Source organism: Chinchilla lanigera, unplaced genomic scaffold (genome assembly GCF_000276665.1).
Source record: "Chinchilla lanigera isolate Chin_1 unplaced genomic scaffold, ChiLan1.0 scaffold00070, whole genome shotgun sequence".
NCBI classification, from domain to species: Eukaryota; Metazoa; Chordata; class Mammalia; order Rodentia; family Chinchillidae; genus Chinchilla; species Chinchilla lanigera.
In genome coordinates, this window is record NW_004955471.1 from 3,130,286 (window position 1) to 3,154,801 (window position 24,516).

Below are 24,516 nucleotides of genomic sequence, written 5' to 3' on the forward strand. Positions count from 1 at the left end.
TTACAAATTAATGTGGAGTTAAGAGCCATTTGCTCTGGGAAATCTTATGGTCCCAGGGACTGGGGCCACAGTCAACCTCGTAACTGCCAGCAGCATCAGGTGCACGTGAGTGCAGGCTGCATACATGAAACTACATGTCCCAATCCCACTTCAACTCACTTAAAAGAGGAGTTTCATTTGTTCGGCCTGGATGCTATAGTAACTAGTATGTGCCTAGTGGCTGCCCTCAGATGCCAAGCCCTTAATTACTGGCGGCATCCTGGCAGTGACTTTCTCTTGGCACTGCTAGGAGACAGACCTCCACAGATTTTTCCATAAATTCTTGCCTCAGGAGCTAGCAGTTGGGAGGCCCTGCTCTCTACCTGACCAACATGAGGAGCAACAAAGCAGGGAGCACCTTGTTCAGACTCTGGAAGGATGACGGAAATTTTCTCTGAGGTCTCAAAATTCATGGAAGTCCTGACCCATGCTGGGGTCAGATTTCCTGTTTTGTGTACTCTGCCTCCTGAGGCTGATACAACTTGCGACACATGCTTTCACTTGCTCTCGTGTGACATACCGATGGCTGCCTGGTCTTGCACCCCGCAGTGAGACCATGGATGGTGAAGATTCTCCCATCACTAAGAATTCTTTCATTTTGGATATGTAATCGGAATAATCCTCTCCCCCCTAGCAGAATAAAAGATTGCTATCTGGAAGAATAAGGAAACTTTTCACTTTGACCATTTCATTAGAAAAAATTATGAGATTTCTGTCAGTTTTAGAAGTGCATCATGCTATGTCTTGAAACCGAAGGTGCTGGCCATGAATATTAAAGAGGATACGCTGCGATTATGTTAGAACATACACTTCTTCTGTTCATGGGCCAAGTGCAATTACAGCCCACAGGAGAGAAACAGCATTGCTTCCATCCTCTTCCTTTCACAGACAATTTCCTTACCATGCTCCTACTTGGGTCCCTGGTTTTAGCCAAATGACCTGGACTGTGCCTTCCCACCACGATTTCTCTTCGTCTTTCTACTATCAGAGCGGGAATACTCTGAGAGGCAGGGGACATGAAATGAAAGAAACAAAGTCTAAACCATTCCGATGTGTACTAATAGGAAAAAGAGCGTCTAAACAGTTCTCAAGAGAATATGTACTGAGAGGATGGGTGAGGGTCCAGGAACAAGCAGCTTTCATGAATGAATGCTCAGCTGATTATGAGAAGTACCACTGCAATTGTTTTTAAATACTGCTAGAGTAGCTCCCAGAATAGGAAACAGGGCATTCTTAGATTACACCATTTAACAACTTACCGTGCATTGCTGATTTAGTGCAGAAAATATGGGTTTAGGCCAAACACAAGGCCAAACTTTGACCACTTGAAAAGATATTCCAAGTTATTGGTTCTCCATATATTAAATTTTAATGTCTATAAAGCTATCCCTAGACATATTTATTTATATCCGGAATACATAAAACTTTGCTCTTATTGCTGCTGAAATTGCTTATCAACTACTTAGCAAATAACTAATATCCACTCATTGTGGAAGAAGTATCCCATTTGGGGATCCTGCAAAATCCAACATTAATTAACAAAATCTGAGCCATGATTGGAGATGACCCTCTCAGGGAAGCTGAGTCGATAAAGGAATGAGATTTATAAAGCAGACTATGACGCATCTTGGGTGAGGGTGTCGACCATGCATGTGGGGAAAAGCTGTTTCATCTCTTCATGGGGGCTCCCACCTTCCTGTGCTGTCTGTGGGCTTTCTCAGGAGGCCCAGATTTGCTTTTGGTGTGATTTGAGTGGACCAGGCCACCTTCCTGTGTGGGGATCTACCTCGTATCACCACCAACACAGGTAAGGAGCAATCCTCTCCTGCCAGAAGCTGACCTTCAAAACATTGTTATTTTCTTAGTAAAACCAATGTTTTAAAAGATGCCTTCCTTGGAACAGAAATCTGATAACTTCTCTATCGGAAAAAGGTAGTCAGGAAAGGGTTTTTGGGGTTAGAGGGGTGGTGAACATGGTTATTTTTGAAGTATTTCTAGGGCCAGAGATATAGCTCAGTGGCATAAGGGTCTGCATGGAAAGTTCAAGGTCCTCAGTTTGATTCCCAGTACCAAAAAGAAAAAAAAAAAGCATTTGTATTTTGTGTCATTATATTTTTTCTTCTCACTCCTTTTCTTTTAATGGCAGACTCACGAATGTGTGTACATATGAAGATACAGGTGCGTAGGCTTCATCCTGGGCTAGGTCTTTAAAAACAGGACATGTCTTCAAGGTGTGGCCAGGCTGGGGACTATGGGAAGCCTAGCAAGAGCCTCAGAGAAAAAGGAACTCAGAGAGTCAGAGGAATCACCTACAACTTGGTGAGAAGGGTGGGCAAAGAAAAAATCCTCCAGAACTTTCTTCTTGTGCAACCTTGGATAGCTTTGAATTAAAACAAGACAGACCCCTCCCAGCACACACACAAACTTGACTGGCAGACAGAGGCTGAGCCTACCCGTGATTTTTAAACCTCCCTCTGGTACCTCTTTAGGTCCCATGGACAGTAGCTTCATCCTGTGTGACAGTTCCTTCTCGGGCCATGTATCACTGTGCAGATACACATGCAGGGGACCCACCACAGGGAGCAGCAACAAAGTGACAAATGCTCCTCTACCTACAAAGCCCTGAACAAAACTGGAAAGAAAAAAGGTGGGAAAAGACGGATCGACCTGTTCCAGAGTGGTAACTAAAGATAATGAGAATTCAAACAGCAGGTTTGAAAACTGAAAGGAAGATATTTGGCGAACCATGGTGGGTATCTATTTTCTGTTTCCATGGAGGTCAAGATGAGATACAAAGGGTTAAAAGGGCAGAAGAAGGGGCTTAGATTAGACATCAGGAGAATTTCCTCCACGCATTCTGGAATGCGTTATGGGGAGGGCCTGGAATGTGCTACCAGCAAGAACATGTAATATGCTTTCTGAAAATACCGAAGTTTAGGCAGGTAGGCATCCTGTTCCCGGCGTGCTGTTCTGCCCGAAGGAAAAAGAGTGATTAAGTGAGTTTCGGAGATCCAGTGGTCCTGCCATGGAAGTAAATAAGACTTTCCAACGTGCATTCCAGCATTACTTTTGTCTGCAATGAACTTCTCTGGTTCATATTTGTCTGGGAAACAGAAATAAATCCTTTATGCTTATAAGTGTGCTAAGAGATAACTTTGGCAATTTTTTCCCAAAGCATGCACAAATGGTAAATACTGTGATCTCAGAATACATGCTTGAAGGAATATTCACTGCTATGAACAAAAATCCAACTTTGAAGTCCTCTATGATTCTTTCTCTGCCTTCTACCACATCCTTTAAAAAGTAGTTTCATTATTACAAGACACAAGACTATTTTCTCACTTCTATATTTAAACACCTTCTTGGGCTGGGGATTGAGGTTAGTGGCAAAGTGCTTGCCAGCCTGCTTGAGTTACCCTGGGTTCCCTCCTCAGCTCCACAAAAACCAAACCAGACCACACCACACCATACCACACCACACCAACCACACACCACTAAAACAATAAACGACACTCTTTGGTTTATCCTAATTCTGAACATACACACATTTATCACTGGAGAAAATAGTAATGAGCTAATAGTAAAGATTCTCAGGCAGCATCTTAACTATCCTAGTCTTCCTATGCACCCTGTGAGGTAGATACTGCGTGATCACCATTATACATGGAGTGAAGTGATTTGTAGAGCATTAAGGACAATACTCATAGTTATTATGGGGCCTAGAGACAGAAGGACGTCATTTACTGTAACGATATGGGAAGCTACAGTAGAGAAACCCCATTACATTTGCAGCAGGCATCTAAGGAAGAGGTCAAAGGGGTCACAAGAGGATCTACCGCCTAAATTACTGGTCTCAGTTACCCGCAAGGTTAGCATTGGGCATGTCTATTGACAGAGAGAACCCTTTCAAACAGGAGGCATGTAATGACCCGATCCCGTACGGGGGGCTTTCTTTGCTAATCCCTGGGCAGTACAGTCCACCGCTGCATACTTGTGGGTTACTGCTTCATAGACAACCACCCAGGTATTTTGCTTTTGCTCTGGGTTATGACACTTTAGTTCTAACAGGGAGCAAAATCTAGAAATGGAGAGATCAAACCAGTCAGTCTGTGTAGGATCTAGAGTTGAGTGGGGTAGAACTTTCCTATTGCTAATTAAAACATAAGGTTCCTAAAGTTCTCCGTGTAATTGATAACTGGGGTTTCCAGACATCTGTATCTTTTAAATCAAGTTACATTCTTTTAAAAACACAGATAAGTGACCTCCTTTGTATGTTCATATTCTCTGGAAATTACTATGTGGAAGATTGATAAACACATGTATGCAAAACCTCCAAGTAGTTTTGTAATTGACACGCTTAAAACAGAGAAACTAACACTGTGATAACTGGGGCCAGCCAGTTACCAAGTGACTTCTGTACCAGCTGCTAGGGTTGCTTTCTTGGCCTAGGTTTACGCAGAGAATTCATCTCAGGAAGGACAATCTCACTGGGTATGCAAGGTAAGTAGACTCATTAAGAGTGGATTACAGAAAAAGCGTTACTGTTGTAACAAGGTCATGGAGGTGAACATAGTATGGGGAAGAGGCAGAAGGCGGTGACCTGGAATGGACCACAGTGCCTGCTTCATTGCCTGTGCCCTTCACGGGTCTAGTGCAAGCCACAGAAATCTCAGGTGAACAGGGCCCGTCAGACTCCAGAACACCCACATCCTGCGGGCAGAAAACCCACAGGATGGACCCCACGCAGGGCTTCTAAACGGGACGTTAACTCAAGCGGGATCTTCCCTAAGCAAATATAATACAGGGTAATAAGCCTTTGGGGCTGGGGTGTAGCCCAGTGGTAGAGTGTGTACTTAGCATGGGTGAAGACTGGGGCTCTACCGTCAGCACCACAAATACAAAGCATTTACCAAGCAGACCTATGGAGAAAATATTTGTACCAGACAATGGTACTTTTCCTCACAAACATTTCAGAATATTAAGTGTTTAAAGAGCATTTCACATATATTGCACAAACATTCATCTGCACATCACTTATTTTTTTGTAAGCCAGTTTTGATTATTCCATTCTCCCTCCCGGCATCTGTTGCTGCTCGGCTGCAAAAGTTTTTGTCTTTGGTCCTCTGATGCTGCCGGGGGCCCGCACAACTTGGACATGCCTGAGAATTCTACTGCAATTAAGGAAGTTGTCTGAATTCAATTTTATATATTTGAAAATTATTGGTATTTATATACATAAGAAATAAAAACCATTAATAAGGAATGAAAAAAACTGCACAGACTAGGAGACTAGTCTAACCTTCAATACTAATTTTCTTAAAAATGTCTCTTAGTTCAATATTCTGTCTCTATGATAATTACTTATAGCTACATCATTATAACTTTCATGATTTTTTCAAAGACTATTACTTAAAGGCATATTTTATTAAAAAATCATCTTAAATTGAACCAGTGCTCCTTTACATTATTTATATGAAAAGTGAGGTGAGCAAGTTTTACATGAGACAACCAGTGCTGAGATTATAACTGAATGATTAAAAAATCACTAAAACTGCTTAGTAAGAGAAGGCGTGGAGGAAACACAAAGGAAATAACTGACCTGTGAATTGATACAAAAATGCGTATCTTCCACAAATGCCACAATACAGAAAATAATACAGAAAATTTCTCAGTTTTATCATCCTACTATTAAGAACAATTAAAAAGCAAAACAAAGAAGCCAAACAGAATTTTTAAAAATCTTCAAGTTAGAAATGAACACAGGGCCGGGGATATAGCTTAGCGGTGCAGTGCCTGCCCAGCAAGCGCAAGGTCCTGAGTTCGATTCCCGGTACAAAAAAATAAATGAACACTCATCTAAAAAGGGACGAGCATGATATTGTAAGCACGTATTACTGAGTTAGCAGGGTGCCACTCAAGTTGGGGAAGGAGGAATAAATCGGTAGGAGGAAAGTTATAGCTTTTATCCATTCCAAATAAATATTATTCTGCATTTTATTCCACTGACAAGATCAGAATGCATCTAAATGAAGAATTAATAGTATCCAGTGATGCATGTACTTGAAAAAAAGTTATTTTTCTAAGCTGGGCTCTCTTCAGGATGCAGGCTGAATTGTCTGGTAACTCCCAGATCAAGGGGGGGCCAACCCAAATGGCTTTTTCTGAGTAACTGACCCTCTGACAGTTGCTGCTCAGGTTTCTGTCCCAGCTGTCCTGTGCCCCCGGGTCAGTCCGCAGCACCCTGAGGTGCTTTGACCAGGCTTCATGCTGGCAGGGCCTGAGGACACCGGAGGAGCTGCTGCGGGCGAGGCGACTCACAGGCTGCCGTGCCCAGCTCTGTTTACAGGGCCCGCTTCTATTTTTTCACTTGGTATTCTGCCACAGTGTAAATTCCAGGGCTTTGGTGATTCTCTCAAAGCCAAACTCAGCACATCAGAGTGGACAAAAGCTTCTTTAAAAAGGGTATGATTTCCATCTTAATTTCAAAAGTATTTTTCACATTTACAGGATTTAGCTACACACCAAAAAAAAAAAAAAATCCAAGAAAGTTCTGAATAAAGAGGGTTCTAACTTGCTGCAAAGAAACTTTTAGAAGTTTAATGTTCAAGGGAGTTTTACTTTTCTGATTCCTCATCATCTGTCGTTGTCTTTCACATAAGCAGTTGAACCGCAGATTTAAAGCTGTGAAGGTAAGCTGCCCTCTCCTCCCACTAGGACTTCTGGAGAGGTTTATTTAAAGTAACATCATGTTTATGATACAGAAATTACACAAAAACAGTTTTTGTTTCTTCTTCCTACTTGCTTGCCATTTCCTTCTCAGGATTCGGCTTGTGCCCAAAGGCAGGCTTCCCTGCATCTGGCGCTCTTCTGAGGGCCTCTAATGGGTACATTCCACTGGCAAAACCAGCCCCTCCTGGTGTGGCCCCGTGGCCTATGGCTCTTACTCCAAGCAGGGCTCTTGTTTATACCTGGGAGTCATTTCTTCCAGCTGACCTGGATTAAGGCCAGTGTCAAGCTATCATTTTCAAATGGAAAAAACAAAATTGTTAACCCCTACTGTAATTTTTAATCCCTGTATTTGAACAGGGATGATACAAGTCCACAGCTTTCTCCTTAGACAGTGTCTATCCTTACATGGTATTTTCTAGGCCTGTAGTAAGGGTTAGGACTTCTCTTTTAGATTCAGACAGTCTTCCTTCACAGGCAGGACCACAAAGAGTAAAGGTCATGGACCGTGTCCAAAACAATGATATACTCTATGTTCGTTTGTTTGGTCTCTGGATTATGTTTAGACCTTGTCTGAGTATTTTCTTGCATGGCACACAGTAGGCATTAAATAAGTACTTACTGAGTAGAGTGCAGGACAGAGTAAATAAACAACTGGATGAATGCTTTGCTGATCCTCTAGAGCCAGTTACATTATTTACATTTATTTACAGCCAGAGTTCTCCAAAAAGGATTTTAAGAGAAATAGAGAGGCCCTTAAGTTTCACGCAAACCCCAGGTTTGCCTAGTCTATCTACTAATCAACTCAAGCCTGGGTTAAGCCCAGTTTCCTTTAAAAAAAAAAAAATAAAAAAGAGTATCAGGCCAGTGTCCTCCAGGAAGCAGCTGCTGAGAACCAGGACTGAGGACCAGGCAGCCTACAGCCAGGGGCCTGCTACTGGCTTCCCCGGAGAGGCAGCAACCAAGCAGGCCACTCTGCCTTTTCTAACCTTGGGACAGCCTTAGCCAAAGAAAAGCAATAGGCTGATTCCTTATTAGCTTCATAGAAGACCCACATTCTAGAGATACAATGCAGAAAAGCCGCAGTGTGTATTCCTAATCTGAGGGCCCCGTGAGCGTCACTGAATGAGACACAGCAGTCTGAGCTCCCCTGTGTGGTGGGGTGATGGGAAGCACCCTTGCCTTGCCTCTCCCGTCTGGGGGAATGTAGAGAAAAGGCCAAGAGCTTCCCCTCCCCACTGGCCAGCGACTGGAGGTTTTAGTACTGAAATGGTGAAGACCCTACAGGAATTACGGCCTTCCTAGAACCAGAAGGGCCCCGCAAAACAGCCAGTGTAACCTCATTTTTAACTCAGATAGAATAAAATGCCAGAAAGATGAATGGCTGGCCTGCGATTCCAGCTGGCATATATACTGGGTCTCCTCATTTTGAGTTCGAGGCCTATGACCAGGGTCAGCCTCAGAATTTGTTATGTGGGAGGAGCTTAGAAGAACGTCCCGGGGTTAGAAAGCCAGAGTGGCCTGCCTGGTTGCTGCTCATCCGGGGACGGGAAAAGAAATTAGAAATTCTGGAAAGAATATGTGAGATACACCATCCAGTTACTTGGACAACTTATAAGGACCAAGTGCCATTATAACGTCAGCTCTTAGATTTTAATATATTCACTCTGCAATGTATAAGTACTGATTAAAAGCTATGTATAGTGTTTTAAAAAAAGAACAGCATATATCTGAGAATTTCTAATGATAAAGGATCTAAAAATAGCATAAGGCCAGAGATCTCAGAAACAAAGATTGTCACACTGCTTCTCCAACTGCGGGCCATGGCTGATCTCCCTTTGAGTTGCCCGCCCTGGGGTGGTGGAAGAAGCAGAACCTGGGTTGTCCAAGGACTGCCTGTCAGAATACCGATAAATAGGAGCCGGCAGCCCCCACGCTTAACAAGCTTCCCACGTGTACCTGCAGGTTGAGAACTACCCCACTGAAGATTGTGAATGAGATTATGGAGAGACAGAGAAACAGAGTCTGAGAAAAGATTGAAGGAAGAAGTGGAGGAAAGAAGGGAGAGTAGAGCGAGAGAAGGAGAGAGAGGAGAGAAGGCTGGAGGGAGATGGGGAGGGGAGATGACAAATGGAATTAAAAACGTGTTGTTCATCAGAGTTTCTCAGGTTTATCCCTACTGACGTTTTGCTGTGTGGACTGGATTGGGCAGGGAAGAACGGTCAGGGGCACCCAGGCCCTTTATACACACCGGTCACAACTCCCAAGCCCAGCTGTGACAAAGATGTTTCCAGTCTGCTAAAGGTCGCTACTGGACATAATTTCACTTCTGGTGGAGAACTAGTACTTTACACTAAGGAAGTCCATCAAACAAACAAACAGTAAGCTAGAGAGAGAATATAATCCCTAGACTACATTAAAATCAAATGAGAATTGGAAAAAGAAGCCCACTAATTCATTATGTTCCTATAGTTTCCTTAGTAGCAAGTGTCATAAACTTGAAAGTGAGGTATGCATAATAAATTTTTTTTTCAGTTTTTAAAATCTGGCATATGTAGCCAAAAATCTGCATTTTTTGAAATTTATTGAAAAAGTTTCTTAAAATCTGGTCTATACTTCCCTGTTTCCCCCACTATAGCAAAGAGCAGGAGCTGAGAAGTGGCCACCCCCTCTTATGGAGACCTGACCTCCCTCCCCCATGCTTTATAGGTAAGTGAATTCCACAGAAAATTCCTTTATAGATAACACCAGTGTTGTAGGACACGAGACCCTATCATACAGCTAACTTACATTTAGTTTCCTGGATGTTCAAGACCCATTACTAGGACCACGCTTTTAAACTACAAGCACACACACACACACACACACACACACACACACGCAATCTGCAACCCCTAGAGAGACTTCCAAAGCTCAGCTGTCCTTACAGTGTCAGGATGACAACACGCAAGGCCTGGCCAAGTGCCCTGCCACCCCGAAGGGCATATGCACTGACTGACAAGTGGATATCCTGCATGCTATTACACTCGTAAAGACGTGAGTAATGCCTGATTTCAACATTCATCCTACATTCAAATCCAAGCTGGTTTTATGCAATAAGCTTCCTTACGAGCCATCCATTAACACCTGTTCCTGTAGTGAAGCAGGGTCTCCCCACCGAGGCTCTTCTTCCTTCTAGCTCCGTGGCGGACCTGGCCTGTGGGCACAACCTTGAGGTCACAAGGTCCCCCCACTCCTGGGTTTACAGCCTATGTCTCATCTCCCACAATGGCACCTCGTTCCCTGTCCCATGGATGGCAGCCCCGTACCCCGCGAATTTCAGTGTGAAGTGAAACACGACGAGGTGGAGGAATGTCCGGACACCAGGGAACATCTATACACGGTTACTTCCATCCTAGTGCTGGTTCTCACTCTTCGGGTGTTTTCAGAAGCAGAGGGGGGAAGGGGCCGCCCTTTCCCAGCAGGTGTCTCTGCTTCCCAGAGCGGAGCTGGAAGGGTGTCTTTGTGTTATAGTTTTGAACACGGCATTGAGCATTTCCACTTTGCCTAGCTGGCCACACAGACCCAGGCTGGGCGCTTCTGTCAGTCCCGAGGTTCCCAGGGACAAAAGGATTTTTCTCCCACCCGAAATGAGCACATTTCCCCAGTTTTAACCTTGGATTGACAACTGTTCTGGAAACTGTGAGTTCTTTGATTTAGTTGATAATCCCAGGGGTTTACTTGAATAAACTCAACTAAATCTTTATCTTAACCTCATCATCTTGGGCTTGTTTCACTCCTCTGGTTTTCTGTTCTTTCCCATACCCATGGCTCTTGCACTTTATAACATTTATTTTGGGAGCTCATTTCTCTTTTTCATTCTAGGTCAACTCATTGTAATTTCTTTTCACCTGAAACTTAACGATCAACCACAAACCAGAAGATCAGGGTTAGAATTCCCCACAGCTATGCCAATAACCCATTCCTCCAGGCTGGAGAAGGAACTATAGTTAAATAAACATAATCAAGAGTTCAAACATCATTTAAATCCAAAGGAACAAAGAGAAATGATCCATCTTTTCTACAATATATTATCATTTAAGAAGTTGCCAAACTATACTATGTAAGCCAATCTTAGGTCAAGAATGAGATGTGTTTTGCAATTGTACCTTCTTGGTACAGGGATGGAAAAAACAATATACCAGAACTGTGTCAAAACACAATCTCTGGGAATTCTGCTATGGAAACAGTCTTAATTCTCTTTTTGTCTTTAATAACTGCAAAACCAAAGTTTTTTTTTTTTTTTTTAGCTGAGTAGTATAAGTGCAAAGTGTGAGTCTGTGTTCATCTGATGCAGTAGCACTTATTAAGCACACAACATTGAGTGCCCTGGATCTAAAGACAAAAGGTCAGCCCTGTTCCTGAGAAGTTCAAAGAGTATTCGGTGGGAAATACCTATCAACAAATATCGCAATACAGTGTGAGGAGTGCCGAGAGAGGGTTTGGAAGCACAGATGAGATATTAATCACCTGCCTAATGCCATCAGAAGAAGACACACAAAGCTGGATAGGGAAAGTGGTAATGAATTATACACATGTGACATTTTAAAGCAGGGAGGTAAAGAAAGCTCTCATCCCTGTGTGGAAGACTGGCTCTGAGAAGCACATTGCCTTTGGCAGTGTTGAGCTTTTGAGGTAGAGGGGAGGCATACATAGGCCACTGAAGAGTTGTGTAGACAAAGGCACAACCAAAGTGGTGTGGACAAGATTTCATGGAATCCAGGTGTGGTGGAGGGATAGACAGACACAAAGGGGAATGAGGTGCATAAGGACATAAGAGGACTGGCATGAGGAAAACATCCAGAAATCATAGTGCGGTCATATGTTTTTGTTGGAAACGGATCATTTATATTATGCTGGGTAGAATAATGGTCCCTGAACGAAGTTCACCCCTAATCCCTGGAATCTGTGAATATGTTACTTCACATGGGCAAGGGAACTCTCTGGGTGTAATTATGGCTTTAAGATGACAGGGAAATGGACTTGGGTTATGTGGATCTGTACAGGGTACTCAGGAAGGTCTCTGTAAGTGAAACATGGAGGTAGGAGCGAGAGAGACAAAGCCATGGCCATGGAAGCAATGATGCCCTTCACTGGCTTTGAAGATGGAAGGGGCCACAAGCCAAAGAAGGCTGACAGTCCCTAGAAACTAGAGAAGGCAAGCAAATGAATTCATTCCTACAGCTTTTTCATAGGAACCCAGTTCACTGACACTTTGATGTTAGTCCAGTCTGACCTATTTTGGGTTTCTAACCTGCAGAACCATAGGATAATAAATACATGTTGTTTTAAACCAATAAACTTGTAACACGTTACAGCAGCATCAGGAAACTAATACACACAGGAATTCAGCTGGGCCCTTCTTGGCCTTTCTGTATATCTGGGGCAAATGAAAGGCCCTGGCTAAGGCTGACCAAGATGGCCCTGTCCCTCAAATCAGCTGACTTAGCAGGGCCTTCCTCAGCACCGAAGTAGAGGGACCAAGCACAGAGGACCCAGGAAGCAGCTGGCAGGACTATCGAGCAGGATGGAGGGGCTCAAAACCTTGCAAGGGACAGGAAAGAGACCAGGAGGGGTGTGTCACCAAGGACTGAAGTTGAAGTGGCTCTGTCCGGTCATGGGATTCCATTCATTTTGAATTTCAAATAACCCCAAGGGAGGCTTTAGATTTTATTATAGAAAAAAAATAACTCAAATAATTTGAGAAAAATTGACCAGTAGGATATGAAGGCCTGATTGGGAATGATACAGGTGACTTGTAGAGGAAGTGAATCATACGAAGTCATTTCCTTTGGTTTGGATCTTGTTTTCAACTCACGAGTATTTTAATCTAATGCCTTAGCAGATAAGCATTTTTCCTTACTCAAAAATCCATAGGAAAGCCAGTTACAGAATCACTAGTGACACTATCTGGACAGCTGGCCGAAGTGACCCCAACCATCTCTGGGTGAGGTCGGAGAAGCAGGACAAGTTACTTTCCAAAGAACAAATGGTACGGAGAGCCCTGCTGACTGAGGCGCGGGAGCTCTGGGGGTGGGGAGCAGGAGGTAACCCTGGCTCTCTCTTTCCTTCTCCTGCCTCTCTGCAGTGGGCTGAGGGGAGCACAGGTGAGCAGAAGGGAGGTGGCACTCAGGGCTCCTGCTCTACTCCGTTAACCTTCTTTTCCCAGTTCTTGACCTCATGTAAGAGGCTAAGGAACACACTCTCCTCTTCTAATGTGACTGCTGTGTGTTGCGGTGTTTAAACACACAGCGTATCAGATACACTTAAAGCTACTGCTTAGTGAAACACTAAACTGCTCATTGGTGGACCAGAAGCTAACGCGTCCCCTTGTAAGGCCATATCACAATTTGCAAAGAAAATGCAAACACATTAACTTAAAGTAGTATCGTTTTTTAAGGACTTCACTCCATGAAAAATTATTGACCAAGTGGTCATTGCTTGAAACACATCAAAATGGCACTAAATAGAGAAAAACTAAAACCAAAGGGGTTAACAAAATAAAGGCCTTATCCCAGGAAAGAAGGTAATGTTAGTAACCAACGTTAGTAGCCACTAGAACAGTGCGTCTCAGCTCTAGTAAGCTGAGGTCCAATTTAGAGTTCTATAAAAGTTATAGTGACCATGCTTCATTCAAATTTACAGTGTGAGAATCTCTAGGAGCAGAGCAGGAGCCAGTGTGCTTAGAACAAAACTGCACAGATTTGGACATGCGATGAGAATTGGAGACTGCCTGACAGGTGAGTGGTGGGTAATATCACAGCTACCATCCCTTCATGTCATCTTTTCAATTTATCTGGAAACTTCTCATGTGGCTTAACTTTAAACATCCAAGTATATACAGAATGGAAAAATGTCCTTAGGTCATGAGATTTAAATTTCTTTTTGCCCACAAATACAAAGATAGAGATGTCCGCTACAACATGCAAATGTTTGTAATTAACATGAAATGTCTCATTATTCTTTTATGTTTTGTTTATTTTTCTACCTTGGTGTATTTTATGCTCTCTTATGTACACAGAGTAAAAATGAAACTGAAGTTTTCCTTGTGAATGGGTGGAATTTTAGAATTAAGAAAGGGATGACCTGAAGAATACTAGAGTCAGAAAACCTCATGTTGAATGAACTCTTTAGGCACGAAGTAGTAGTTTAATGGTTTATCAGGTTTTGCCTCTCAGTTCCTGGGCAGGGTTTCTGAGGGGACAGGAATGAATCAAGGTGGCTTGAGATCTGAAGGTGATGACAGGAAGATGACCAGACAGTGGCCACTGCCTAGGACATGCATGAAAGCCATGGGAGACATGGGCATGACAGGGGTTGTCTCACACCATCGTGAGCTGCGTCTGCCTTGATACCAGAAGTCACTTAAATCAGCTCTCAGGGGCCAGAAACCGTGATGGGGAAGTTGGCAAGAGCACAAAGGTCTGATTTTCATAATCTGAGTCTACAGAGAAACAGAGAGACGAGCTGCATCCCCAAGAACTGCCTCGCTGGCCCTCAGATGGCTTGGAGCAGCGCGTGTACCCTCAGGAGCCTCCCCGATCCCCAACAATCACCCGTGAGCTTGGGCAGATGCCAGAGGGCTGCTGGACGGATCCCTGCACAAAAGGAGCAGGGATGAACCCATCAATATACAGAAGGACAGAGCTGCGTGAAGCTATCCTGAGATGCTGCCACCTTAATGAAAGTCAAGTAGTTGCTGATATTGTCTCTAAAGTGCAGAAAAAGTGCTCTAGGGACCGGGTAATTGTTAGCACATGGAATGCTCTTCACAAACTTTTCAGCTAAACCTCCTATGCTTATGTGGCCCACAGTGCATTTCTTTATTCTAAGCCTTAGCTAAATGGAGGCAAGAATGGAGCTACTTTCTCACTGCTGTATGCAGACCACTGTGTGGAATGCCTGGCATCCTGGAGGCATGCGATGGATGTTGGCCAAAGGAATAGATGGATTCCTCAGAAATGTGCCTTTTAAACACCATGATACCCTTCTGTGCAAATCCAACTGATCTTCATGTAAAATGATTGTATCTAATGGAGGCATGCTCATTTTCATCACTATTTAAAAGTATGCCACATCACTGTCCTCTCAAAACAAAACAAAAAAATGCTGTACAAAACACCAAGGAAGGATGTCAGACAGTTACACTTTGGAGTTTCTTATTTTCAAGACCTAAACCAGCAATTCTTTTTATTTTGTTGTTGACAAATCTTTTTTTTTTCTTCAAAATAATGAAGCAGCACATTCTGATGAAACTGTTTTTATTAGTTCTGCTAGTTCAGCTTTTAACAAACTTTCTTTCAAACAGTAAATCATTATTTTTTAATCAGCAAATAAAGTGCTCAGCAAACATCTTTCCTCTGACTCTATCTTTATTCCCTCAATTATTACAGAAAACTTTTACTCTCCTTTATTAGCCACTGTAATAAGCATGGGCTTTGTAATTATTTTTATTAACACATTAATTGTACATATTAACGAGGTTCATTATGGCAGGTCCACAAATCCATACAGAGAAGACTGATTACACTCAACCACCCTTTTCCTACTCTTCTCAACCTCTACTAATCACTGTATTACTTTTACGTTCATATTTTTAGTTCCCACATAGGAGAGAACATACAGTCTTTCTGTATGTTCTTGTCTTTGTCTATGTTTCTGGTCTTTCTGTGTGAAAGGTTTCCCATATTCATGGATTGGAAGAATCATTGTTACAGTGTTTCTGTTATCCAAAATGAGCTACAGATTTGATGCAGTCTCCTTCAAAAATACCAATGCCATTCTTCATAGAACTGGAAAAAACAGTGCTAAAATTCATACCCAGTATTCACAATAGCTAATTTATAGAATCAAAGTAAATGCATATAAAAAAAAGAAAATGGACAGGTATTATATCTAGAATAATTAACTGCCCCTTTCTGAGATGAATCAGTACAACAAACCCACGATGCTTGGTTTTAAGTGGCTGGTTCTCCCTTCCCTAGTCTCTCCACATCCCTCCACTCCTACTCACTCCTCATCCTGGGCCTCACCCCTAATTTAGGGTCTGGGATCTGTCCTGGCATTCAGGAACAGCAAACAGGTCAAGTGTAGAGAACTGATCTACAGGAGAATGTCCACCTTACTTGTTAACTGATGTTCTTTTCTATAAAGCTCAAAATTTGCCTCATTTATGCTTTTGATTTTGGTTCCCATGTTTTGAAAGCAGTAATATCAAAAAGTCTTCAACTCCAAAACAAACCCTTTAGTAGCTCTGTTTCAAGAAGTATGAAAAGCTATTATTTTGCTTTGCCAATCTGTTTAGGAAAAAAGGATACTCTTCCACTTTCAAATGTATGGATAACTTAGGTAAATAAAGATTTGAGCACTGGAAAAACTGCTATGATTTGAGGGACGCTCAACAGTTAACAGATGACTATACAAAACTGTTATGACTGCATACCATAAACATGAATGCGTCCATACTGGTTGGTGTGTGCATAGCGTGTCTTTCTTAAAAAGGGGTCTACACTCGTGGCACACCTGTCAGTTTGAGGGAAGGGCAGGGGAGGTAGACCAGCCCCCTTTTCCATATGACCCAGGTAGAAGCTCTGAAGTTCCTGATTCAGGACCACCCAAATGATCTGAACCCTTCCTCTGGAATTTTGAATGCAGGAGCTCAGATAACAATTTAGTTAAGAGATTGGAAGACAGAAATGCATGAAATAAAAATGCATAATGCAAACCATGAGAAAGTGAAACCAACAGGCTGGGCAGAGAGGATTAGATGTGAAAATAGTAAAAATCTGCAAGTTATAAAAAGAGAAAAAATTTAAAACTCCTATAAATTGAAAGCTTGCTGTATCCTAAATGATATTCTAGTACTTCACAATAATTGTGCAAGTATAATATTCTCAGAATAGAAATCCATCCTCCAGGATAGCCTGGAAGAGTATAACAGTAATGTGAGCTGTTATGAACAAAAAAAAATCCATTTTAACAGGATTACAAAACAAGTGTGTACTGCTCAAAAGACCAGTGAGTGCCTAAAACTGAAAGGTGCTTGAGGACTGGGCCAAAGAGAACCGTGTACTTGAAAAGAGGACAGCTATGACTCTGGGGCTCTTGAGCACACCAAGGACAGATGACAAGACTTCTGAGACACAAAAGGTCTGAGCTGCTCGGTTCTCAGGCCTCTCCACAACAGAGGGATGACAAACTCTCTGACAGATTGTAAATGAAAACACTGAAGGAAAACTGGAAACGAATAGAAGGCATCTATATGTTGAAGCAGAATTTTCCAACATCCTTGGGTTTCACAGTCCAAAAGACCCAAAGAAAAGCAGCTTACTTGGCTAAGTGCACTAAGGCGTGTGTGTACAAACGTGTACGCTCCTGGGGAGGGATGGACTTTTTCCACTGAATGCCTGTGTTGCTTAAAAAAATAAAGCAGTGATTCAATTATAGATTTGAAGGAAATGAATAAAAATTAAATGTACATATAGGTGGCAATTGTAATTGTAATAGTTAAAATCTGAATAAAAGTCTTAAAATTAAATAGATAATAGAAAATCTTTTACATTCTGTTTACATTCAATCCTGAGCTTCCCTCCATGAACGTTTGCAGGGTAAAACTATCTGCTGTTTAATTTAAGGGGTTCATAACGATGCTGATTCATATGGCTTCACTTACACAAAAAGATTCCAATAACGTATTTTTCATTGATTTAAAAAAATGTGTTATTTCCCTTTCCACTTTACTGTTTAGAAGTCCCACTGACAGTTTCTGTTTCTTTCACTTTCTTTTTTAATTAGTATATTTTGTTACATGTGGTAATTATATTCATCTTGGAGCAAACCAGTACACATACACACTGTATCTTCATCATTTTTCCTTCCCCTCCCATCTCTCGCCATCCCCAGCTCAGACCCCCTTCCCGGCTCTGCAGTCTACTGCCCTATTCCCTGTGCTCGCTAAGTAACAGCAGTGGAAAGGAAAATCTGGGAAATGGTGTTTCTTCACAAAATTTAGCACATATGGGCTTTCTAATCCTTTGTGCAATGACTGGGTACCCGCCTTGGGAGACTCTTGAAGATGTAACATGGGTTTTCTTTCTTGGGTTGCAGATATTAGACCTTCTTTCTCTCTCCGGCATTCATTCTGTGATTTTTCTCACCAGACTGCCACCGCGTGTGAGTCTTGAAGGTGACCAGCCAACGGGCCGCAGCACGCTGCTGGCAGGTGAAGCCAATTTTCCTCCAATAAAAACTCAAACACATTCAAATTCAACCTCTGTCCCTGTCCCTGTCTCTGTCTCTCATGCTTCTGTCATCCTTTCATCTTTGGGTCTTTGTTTCTCCTAAGGTCTCCATGTCAGCTTTTAAAGGCTTTCACAGCAAGTAACAATGTGTGTGTCTCTCTCTCTGTCTTTGTCTCTCTCTCTCTCTCTGTCTCTCTCCGTCTCTCTGTCTCTCTCTCTCCTATTCAGGAATAAACTCTTCTGGCAATCTGTTTGTCTAATTCTTTACATTTTCAGCTTGGTAGTACTATTAATCAACCCTATGAATCCTTTCTACTTGGTTTAAGACAGTGAAGTCCATCTTTTTAAAACTTTATTATGAAGCACATTCATATTACCGATAAATTAGGAGAGAAAAAAATGTATCCATAATTTTACTGCACCAGAAAACCATTTTTGGTATTCTAATATTTCCTCCTGGTCTCTTTAGTCATGCAAATTTTTTCATATATAGATTTAGTCACAGAGTTAGTCACCCAAATAATTTTACATACTAATTTTTCATTATTACTTTTCAGAAAGTATTCTATGTGGTTTAAGTTTTCCCAGTCATAATTTAATTGGCTGATTAATACTGTGTTAGGAGGATGAATTTTAATTTAAACATTTGCCTGGCTTTGGTTCCATTCTTATCGTAAGTATCTATTTCTTTCAGTAATCCCCGCATTAGCATTGTGTTTCCATTCCTTTTTCACCTGTCTTCTTTCCACCTCCCCAAAAGTAACATGACGTCTGTTGCTGTCACTTCCTGTGTAGGATCCCACGTGACAGGACCCATTCCAAGAGGCACAGGCAGACTCCATATGTCTGCCTGTAGCAGTTTCTGCTAAATTGAATAAAAGCGATTTCTGGAATTGGTGAAAGCTGTAGACACATGTTGGAAGTACATTTGAACCAGAATTAGAAGCCAATCTTAGAAGTAGCCTGCAGGGATATTTACCTGAAAGTCTATTTTATTTTAATTTTATTCTCAACTCTCCAAGGTTGGTTCCTCTAAAGTCTACATTTTTAAAGCTGCAGGAAGCAAGATTTTAAGATTTTAGAGCCCTCTGAAGATGGACTTCTTTGCGTATCTGTTAGAAGATGACCCAGGTGGGGGGTGGTTAAGACAACAGGAGAGACAGCTGAAAGAGGATCCTTACGTTGCATTTTTCAGCTCTCTAACGGTATCACCTGGATCACCTGTGAAATGAGTGGCATGGAATAGAAAGACCTCTCTCTCAGATCCTCTCTATGGTCTCTGGCCAGAGCGCAGTCAAGCCAGAAATACTGGGAGGGCTTCTTCTTGGTCCAGGGTGCCAGCTGGCTTCCGTGCCGTGCTCCATATATTTTAGAAGAAACAAAAAGACACATATAGATCACTCTTTTAGAAGACTGGCATGTAAAGGTGATGTGATTAATTCCTTTGGAGCAGGCTACAGAAAGCAGCAAATCTTCCTATGCACAGCACCAGGACTTTCTGAAATCTAGTAATAGGGGCCATGGCCAGAGTGGCAGGCTCAGCGTGGGTCCAAAAGAGCTGTTATTTTCCTTTCAATTTCTCTGTTGACATTCTCACATCTTCTGCTGTATTTTCCTTTGCATGCAGCCTAAAGCCCAGCAGGATTTTAAAGAAAAGGAAAGTACTTGCAGCAGGAGGGAGGGAGTGGGTTTACAGAAAGGGATATTTTATAGCTTTAATTTCTGAGAAATACAGCTACACCCTCCCTTCCTCTCTTCCTTCTCTTCTTCCTTCCTTCCATTTTCTGAGGTAAAAAAGGTACTGACAACATGCTAGGGTGGCATGCACAACGATCGATAGGACAGGGAAAGAAATTACTCCAAAGTTTTGGATTTTCTTTTCAGAGTCATCATTTACTCTACGAAAGCAGCATTACGTTATGTTGCCGCCTACCTTATCTCGCCAGAGTGAAGACAATGGTGGTTCGAATCCTGATGGGACAAGGCTAGCACACATCTAAGGAAGGATCTTTTAATTTAATTCACATTTTACATTCTAGAAGTTGCTTCCCATTAAAGGTTAAGCATTACATTATCATTTTTCTAATATAATACCTTGTTTCTGTTTCTTTTTCACAAATGGAAGCTAAAATCAAGGCTTCAAGAGAAATTATAAAAGAAAAAAAATGACAATGTGTGTTACTGAGACTGGACAGTTAAAGTTAACTGTTTAATTCCTGAGCCAGAAGTGGTTAAACTATAACTTGAACCTAAAGAAAATACAACCTTTTCATAAATATTGGTTTCTGCTCTGCTCACTGATTTCACTGACCGCAGGGTTTAAAGCAGGCACTCTGGAGTCGCACTTTTTACCAAAAACCACAAAGCTACTCTGCATACACAGAAGCCAACTTCACCGGAGTTTAGGATCACACGCTGTGCCAAACTTCATGTACAGGTAACTGCAGACGCATTAAACACCTGTGTGATGCAGATACCCTGGGGGCCAACTGGGCAGTCTACACTCAGTGGACTGACTGCGCAGCTGAGCTGCGTCAGACATGGGCTTCGGTGCCAGGAACAGAGATCTGAGTGGGCTCTGCCACTCCCAGGGTGTGTGGCCTGGAGCTTTTCAGCCTCTCTTTGCCTCCATGAAGTCACTTGTAGAGTGAACACATTAACAGTGACGCTGTAAGGTGTAAACGGAGGTAACACATGAAAGGCTTAGCAGAGCACTGCTGGAGTTCAGAAAAAACCCTCCAAGTGTGGCACTCTGATATACTGAATACTCTGAACGGAGAAGCAAGGTCTCACTGCCTTCCCCACCTCATTTCTTCCCTCTATTGCCCCGCCCCCCCCAGTGCAGTGAGGGGTTTTCTCTGAAATTCGCCTATCTACCTAAGGATCAGATCCACCAAAAAACCCGAGTTCTCTTCTCTTCCCTCCCCGATACTCCACTGGCCAAGGAAGAGTAACCTCCTATCACAGAAAAGACTACAAGTCAAACATCACACCCCAATCCAAACAAATTGTGTCCGGGGCTAGTGTCTGTCCTACAAGCCAATGCACTGTTCCAGAAATTATTTACCCTTCCTATAAAACCACCCATTTCCCCTCATCCTCTCCCTATGAACAGGAAAGGTAAGCTTCTACCATCTAGCTTTCTGTGAGTTTCATCCCTTCCGGGACTCCTGTGTGTCTCCACGTTAATAAACCTGTGTGCTTTTTCTCCTGCTAATCTGCCTGTTGCCAGTTTATTTTATAGATTCAAATTATCAAACCTTCAGTGGGTGGAAAGTTTCTTTCATCCTTACAGTACTTGAAACATACCAACTCCTCCAAAAAGCCATTAGTTCACTGATTAACAAGTAGCTACTGAACACCAGCATGCCAGGCACGGTTACAGCCACTGCAAATAAAGCAATGAAAAAACTGGACACAAATTCCTCCCTTGATGGGATTTATAACCTAGGAAAAAATAACATCTAATACTTAAACTGGATAAGCCAACAGGGCTCTGGGCCTCCACAGGATATTTAGTAATTTTGGGGATATTTCTATTTTAATTATTGGGGGAGAGAGGATTGCTACTGACATCTACTAGAGAGTATCCAGGGATGTTAGTGTGACTGACATCTCACCATTCACAGGGCATTCTCTTTAAAAAAAAAAAAAAGGGAAAAAAATCAGCCCAAAATGTCAGCAGTGTAGACGTTGAGAAACTATATTCTAAAGACTACTGAATCAATTAAACAATCCACTATTACCAAAGCGGTAACAGTCAAAATGTTTTATGGAATATAGTAATAATACTATGCACATATACATATTTATAGCAATATTTATATATTCTTGGTTTTTCTCCGGTACTGGGAACCGAACTCACGACCTTGTGCTTGCCAGGCAGGCGCTTTGCCGCTGAGCTAAATCCCCAGCCCTTTTTTTTTTTTTTTTAGAACATTTATTTATTTATTTATTTATTTATTTTTTTTTTTCCCGGTACTGGGAATTGAACTCATGACCTCGTGCTTGCCAGGCAGGCGTTCTGCCACTGAGCTAAACCCCCAGTCCCAATATTTATATATTCTATGTAAATATATTAGGCAACATTTATAAAGTGGTATCAATTCTGTACAGATCCTTTAAAATATATCTTGCTAGCATGTGCTGCTTTAAAAAATTCAGGTGATGGATTTTCCAAATAGACTGGGTCAATTTACAACCAATGGCGCTGCCCTTGTACCCCTGCTAGGCTGTACACTGCTACTTATCTTTCTTAGTCCTCACACACATGCTACAACAGCTGAGCTTCTGTGCCTCATCTGTGATGAGTTGGACATGTGGGGTAGGGAGAACATGGCAGATAAGAAACACCTGACTAGGAGCCTGGAGATTTAAGAACTAACTTCACTATCTCACTGCCTGTGCCATCTCTGGATGAGTCATTTAACTTTTCCGTGGACCACAGGATCACCATCACCAAAGCAGGGGGCAACAGTAAATTTCCTAGCAAGTCAGAAGATTGTTAAATAAGACAGAGTATGAAAATTCTAGGGAAGCTGCAAGGAGGACGTATCGCATGCTACACTTGCAGCACACAGAGTATCACCTTTGCTATCCTCATCCCTACTAAGGTTCAGATCAGTGTCTCCCAAAGGCCCATCTGTTCCAGGGTTGGCCCTCAGCCCATGGCCCTCCTGGGAGATGGTTCAACTCTTCAGAGGGAGGGCCTAGTGGGAGGACTTCTGCTCCAAGGCTGTATACTCTTGGAGGGAGTGCTGGCTCTCCACCTCTTTCCTCTTTCTCGCTTTTGTGTCCCAGTCATTACTTGAACAGTCTTGCCACACACTGACGCCATGATGTGCTGTCTTATCACAGGTCCAAAAGCAACAAGAGCCAATCTAGCATGGACTGAAACCTGCAAAACTGAGCAAAAAGAAACCCTCCCCTCTTTCTGTAGAGCTGATTATCTCAGGCATTTGTTACAGTCATGGAAAGCTGACTGCCTCAACCAACAGCAAGTAGTATGCACGGAGTGGTCACTTTCATCATCTGCTCATTCAATCCTGCCATAGGTCTGCCAATCAATTTGAGTGGGAGCTGAGGGAAGTGGGCCTGGGCAAAGCATAACTTGCTTGAAGTGACAAGGTCAGCGAGGGGCGGGAAGTTTTCCACACACAGCCATGTTCCAGAGTGTGCTCTCTCAATCAGCATGCGTCTCTCTGAGCTGGTGGTGAAGGCACTTGGGAGACGCTCGCACACCACCACTCTTTGCTGGGCACCACCACCCTCTTCTGACCTCTAAGATGAACGGCTCTGCTCCTCAGGCAGCCTGCTTTACCCCTCAGTCCTGACTCATCAGCCAGCTGCTTCAATTACCAAAGCAAAGAAAGCGAATTCTCCATTTAAACAATTACTTTATTTCTTTTAAATAGGCAAGAAGGGTACGTAATATATACTTTCGATACAAAAGTTGGAGGCACAGAAGGATGTATGTTGACAATCAGAGCTCCTTCCCTTGTCTTCCAGCTACCCAAGTCCTTTCTATCAAGACAGGCACCATTACTAGTTTTTTTGTATGCCACTCCAAAATGATCTGCACAATATGTGTGTGTTCCTTTTCTAAAACATATACACCTTATAATATATAAATGGATTACTTTGAAACCTGCTGTTTTTTGCTAGAAAGTATTTTGGAGGCAAGTCCATGTTAGTACATGTACAGACTTCTCTTATTTTTATTAAGGCTGAAGTGTTCTGTAATTAATCATTCTGTTTTGTTTTGTTTCGTTTTTCTTCTGGTACTGGGAATCAAACTCACGACCTTACACTTGCCAGGAAGGCACTATGCCACTGAGCTAAATCCCCAGCCCCTAATTAATCATTCTTTAACAGATTATTTAATGTATTTGTTTATGTGTTTAATGTATTTATACTCCTACCTAGAATGCATTAGGTTACAACTCAGTTTGCCTTTATTTCTGGATTTTCATCAAATAAGGTCATAAAACTATTTTACTTTGGCCAGTTGGTAAAATCTCATTATCCCATTTGTATCTCAATACATTTTAAATTTCTCTTAGTATAGTTAAAGATTTTTCAAGAACCCGTTATATTTTTCTAATCTGTGAATGTTGTTTTTATAATCTCTCTTCATTTTTCTAATGGGCTGGCTTCTTTTTCTTATGGAGTTGTAGGAGCCCTTTACAAGAAAATTAACCTTTGTCTGTAAGTTGTAAGTATTTCTCCCTAGTTTCTTATTATACACTCAACAATATCTGATTTGAAAATAGTGATTTTCTCAACTTTTTCCTTTTTTTATTTCATACTTTTGGAAAGGTCTTCTTAGAGTTATTTAAAAATTCATGTTTTCTTTTAGTACTTCTGTGATAGTCTTTCAAAGTCCAAATCTCTGAAGATCAAAATTTATTTTAGTGTACAGTAAGAATTAGATGCAACTTTCTTGTTCCAGATTATGATGCAGTTGTCACAA

At 42.0% G+C, this 24,516-nt stretch overlaps 1 protein-coding gene across 2 annotated transcripts in view; it reads right to left on the reverse strand.

Annotated features, from left to right (window-relative positions):
* The window catches only part of Nr3c2 (nuclear receptor subfamily 3, group C, member 2), a 338,685-nt gene that overhangs the window by 71,076 nt on the left and 243,093 nt on the right, over window positions 1–24,516 (reverse strand). The window lies entirely within an intron of this gene.